The sequence below is a fragment of the Harmonia axyridis genome, chromosome X, assembly GCF_914767665.1.
Source record: "Harmonia axyridis chromosome X, icHarAxyr1.1, whole genome shotgun sequence".
In the NCBI taxonomy this organism is placed as follows: Eukaryota; Metazoa; Arthropoda; class Insecta; order Coleoptera; family Coccinellidae; genus Harmonia; species Harmonia axyridis.
Genome location: NC_059508.1, coordinates 34,241,146 through 34,246,145, shown reverse-complemented (window position 1 = coordinate 34,246,145; position 5,000 = coordinate 34,241,146). Strand labels below are relative to the sequence as shown.

Here is a 5,000-nt window from a genome sequence, read left to right as displayed (position 1 = left end):
GATACAGATATGATTCCTTCTTAAATATACGTTGATTATCGAACAGAATATGGTAAATATTTTGCGATGACCGAGGATTTCATGAATTTTTTTTTTTTTTCGAAAAAATTTTCTATTATCGGAATTTCCTCAAATTTCATTTGGTTGCCTCCTAATGCTTATTAAAAATGATAACCAACAATCAGAATCATTATTTATCATTTATTTCAATTTTTATAATGAAAAACGTTCACGTCCTTTCGCGCCTCTCGATCGTCGTTTACGTGATGCATCGGTCAGCCCTAGTTTACGTGGTGCATCGGTAAGATCGAGTTCACGTTCTGCATCGGTCTGCCCGAGTTTACGTGGTGCATCGGTAAGATCGAGATTACGTGGTGCATCGGTAAGATCGAGTTCACGTTCTGCATCGGTCTGCCTGAGTTTACGTGGTGCATCGGTATGATCGAGTTTACGTTCTGCATCGGTGTGATCTAGTTTACGTTGTGCATCGGTAAGATCGAGATTACGTGAAGCATCGGTATGATCGAGTTTACGTTCTGCATCGGTCTGGACTCTGAGATATATTTTCGACGTGAAAATGTTCCGATACAACTTTTGAACCAGGATAGTTAGAGAGATGATTTTTTCTGGGATGTACGTTGATTGGGGAATGGATTGTGGAAAATAACTTGCCATGACCGAGGTGTTCTCGAATTTTTTTTTTTTTTTGAAAAATATTTTCTGATTTTGGATTTCACTCAAATTTGATTTCGTTGCCTTCTAATGTGTTCTAAAAGAGTAAATCAGTAATCAGAATCGAAAAATATTTTTCGGATTTTTTTTTTTTTGAAAAAAAATTTTCTGATTTTGGAATTTCCTCAAATTTGATTTGGTTGCCTTCTAATGTGTTTTTAAAGCGTAAATCAGTAATCAGAATCAATATTCATTGTCGACTTTAATTTTTATAAGGAAAAATGTTCACGTCCTTAAACGCCTCCCCATCATTAGCCCGAGTCCAAGTCGATGTCAGTCCCGAGCGGACGGTGTCAGATACTACCTATCGCCCCGGTCTGGACTTGGCGAGGTATTTCGACGTGAAATGTTCCGATACAACTTTTGAACCAGGATAGTTAGAGAGATGATTTCTTCTATGTTGTACGTTGATTGTGGAATGGATTGTGGGAAATAACTTGCCATGACCCAGGTGTTCTTGAATTTTTTTTTTTTTCGAAAAAAATTTTCTGATCTTGAAATTTCCTCAAATCTGATTGCGTTGCCTTCTAATGTGTACTAAAAGAGTAAATCAGTAATCAGAATCAATATTCATTGTCGACTTTAATTTTTATAAGGAAAAATGTTCACGTCCTTAAACGCCTCTCCATCGTTACCCCGACTCCAAGACGATGTTAGACCGGAGCGGACGGTGTCAAATGCGACCGATCTCCCCGGTCTGGACTTAGCGAGATATTCCGACGTGAAATGTTCCGATACAAAAATTTAACTGTGATAGTTAGAGAGATGGTTCCTTTTGTGATGTACGTTGATTGTGTAATAGAATATGGAAATAAACTTGAGATGACCGAGGTCTTCTGGGATTTTTTTTTTTTTTCGAAAAATATTTTTCGATTTCGGAAATCCCTCAAATTTCATTGAGATATGTCCTAATGTGTTCTTAAAACTTAAATCAACAATCAGAATTAATATCCAAAAGTTATTTCATTTTTTATAAGGAAAAACGTTCACGTCCTTTCCGCTCCCAAAAAGTGAGATATCATAGAAAATATCGCTATATTTGTTGTTTACGGCCATACCACGCTGAAATTGCCAGTTCTCGTCAGAACACTGAAGCCAAGCAGCGTCGGGCGCGGTTAGTACTTGGATGGGTGACCGCTTGGGAACACCGCGTGCTGTAAGCTTTTTTTTTACGTTCTGCATCGGTCTGCCGAGATAACGTGGTGCATCGGTATGATCGAGTTTACGTTCTGCATCGGTAAGATCGAGATTACGTGATGCATCGGTAAGATTGAGATTACGTGGTGCATCGGTAAGATCGAGTTTACGTGGTGCATCGGTAAGATCCAATTCACGTTCTGCATCGGTAAGATCCAGTTCACGTGGTGCATCGGTAAGATCGAGATTACGTGGTGCATCGGTAAGATCGAGTTTACGTGGTGCATCGGTAAGATCCAATTCACGTTCTGCATCGGTAAGATCCAGTTCACGTGGTGCATCGGTAAGATTGAGATTACGTGGTGCATCGGTAAGATCGAGTTTACGTGGTGCATCGGTAAGATTGAGATTCACGTTCTGCATCGGTAAGATCCAGTTCACGTGGTGCATCGGTAAGATCGAGATTACGTGGTGCATCGGTAAGATCGAGTTTACGTGGTGCATCGGTAAGATCCAATTCACGTTCTGCATCGGTAAGATCCAGTTCACGTGGTGCATCGGTAAGATCGAGATTACGTGGTGCATCGGTAAGATCGAGTTTACGTGGTGCATCGGTAAGATCCAATTCACGTTCTGCATCGGTAAGATCCAGTTCACGTGGTGCATCGGTAAGATTGAGATTACGTGGTGCATCGGTAAGATCCAGTTCACGTGGTGCATCGGTAAGATGGAGATTACGTGGTGCATCGGTAAGATCGAGATTACGTGGTGCATCGGTAAGATCTACTTTACGTTCTGCATCGGTCTGCCCTTGTTTACGTGGTGCATCGGTAAGATCGAGATTACGTGAAGCATCGGTATGATCGAGTTTACGTTCTGCATCGGTCTGCCCGATATTACGTGGTGCATCGGTCTGCCCTAGTTTACGTGGTGCATCGGTTTGGACTTAGAGATATATTTTCGACGTGAAAATGTTCCGATACAACTTTTGAACCAGGATAGTTAGAGAGATGATTTTTTCTGGGATGTACGTGGATCGGGGAATGGATTGTGGGAAATAACTTGCCATGACCGAGGTGTCCTCGAATTTTTTTTTTTTTCGAAAAAAATTTTCTGATTGTGGAATTTTCTCAAATTTGATTTGGTTGCCTCCTAATGTGTTCTAAAAGAGTAAATCAGTAATCGGAATCGAAAAATATTTTTCGGATTTTTTTTTTTTTCGAAAAAAATTTTCTGATCGTGGAATTTCCTCAAATTCGATTTGGTTGCCTTCTAATGTGTTTTTAAAGCGTAAATCAGTAATCAGAATCAATATTCATTGTCGACTTTAATTTTTATAAGGAAAAATGTTCACGTCCTTAAACGCCTCCCCATCATCAGCCCGAGTCCAAGTCGATGTCAGTCCCGAGCGGACGGTGTCAGATACTACCTATCGCCGAGGTCTGGACTTGGCGAGATATTACGACGTGAAATGTTCCGATACAACTTTTGAACCAGGATAGTTAGAGAGATGATTTCTTCTATGTTGTACGTTGATTGTGGAATGAAATACGGAAAATAACTCGCCATGACCGAGGTGATTACGATTTTTTTTTTTTTTTCGAAAAAAATTTTCTGATCGTGGAATTTTCTCAAATTTGATTTGGTTGCCTCCTTATATGTTCTAGTAGCGATAATCAACAATCAGAATCAAAATCCATGGTCGGGTTTGATTTTTATAAGGAAAAATGTTCACGTCCTTTTTTACAACCCCGACTCATTGACGATGTTAGAACCGAGCCGGCGGTGTCAGATACGACCGATCGCCCCGGTCCCGATCGTCATTTACGTTGTGCATCGGTCTGCCCGAGATTACGTGGTGCATCGGTATGATCGAGTTTACGTGGTGCATCGGTAAGATCCAATTCACGTTCTGCATCGGTAAGATCCAATTCACGTTCTGCATCGGTAAGATCCAGTTCACGTGGTGCATCGGTAAGATGGAGATTACGTGGTGCATCGGTAAGATCGAGATTACGTGGTGCATCGGTAAGATCTACTTTACGTTCTGCATCGGTCTGCCCTTGTTTACGTGGTGCATCGGTAAGATCGAGATTACGTGAAGCATCGGTATGATCGAGTTTACGTTCTGCATCGGTCTGCCCGATATTACGTGGTGCATCGGTCTGCCCTAGTTTACGTGGTGCATCGGTTTGGACTTAGAGATATATTTTCGACGTGAAAATGTTCCGATACAACTTTTGAACCAGGATAGTTAGAGAGATGATTTTTTCTGGGATGTACGTGGATCGGGGAATGGATTGTGGGAAATAACTTGCCATGACCGAGGTGTCCTCGAATTTTTTTTTTTTTCGAAAAAAATTTTCTGATTGTGGAATTTTCTCAAATTTGATTTGGTTGCCTCCTAATGTGTTCTAAAAGAGTAAATCAGTAATCGGAATCGAAAAATATTTTTCGGATTTTTTTTTTTTTCGAAAAAAATTTTCTGATCGTGGAATTTCCTCAAATTCGATTTGGTTGCCTTCTAATGTGTTTTTAAAGCGTAAATCAGTAATCAGAATCAATATTCATTGTCGACTTTAATTTTTATAAGGAAAAATGTTCACGTCCTTAAACGCCTCCCCATCATCAGCCCGAGTCCAAGTCGATGTCAGTCCCGAGCGGACGGTGTCAGATACTACCTATCGCCGAGGTCTGGACTTGGCGAGATATTACGACGTGAAATGTTCCGATACAACTTTTGAACCAGGATAGTTAGAGAGATGATTTCTTCTATGTTGTACGTTGATTGTGGAATGAAATACGGAAAATAACTCGCCATGACCGAGGTGATTACGATTTTTTTTTTTTTTCGAAAAAAATTTTCTGATCGTGGAATTTTCTCAAATTTGATTTGGTTGCCTCCTTATATGTTCTAGTAGCGATAATCAACAATCAGAATCAAAATCCATGGTCGGGTTTGATTTTTATAAGGAAAAATGTTCACGTCCTTTTTTACAACCCCGACTCATTGACGATGTTAGAACCGAGCCGGCGGTGTCAGATACGACCGATCGCCCCGGTCCCGATCGTCATTTACGTTGTGCATCGGTCTGCCCGAGATTACGTGGTGCATCGGTCTGGACTTAGAG

General features: G+C 40.6%; 1 non-coding gene across 1 annotated transcript; it reads left to right on the top strand.

Moving 5' to 3' along the window:
- Positions 1-1,776: 1,776 nt before the first annotated feature.
- Positions 1,777-1,895, top strand: LOC123688164. Its single transcript, XR_006749791.1, has one exon. It is a non-coding gene; the product is annotated as a 5S ribosomal RNA (ribosomal RNA).
- Positions 1,896-5,000: the final 3,105 nt, after the last annotated feature.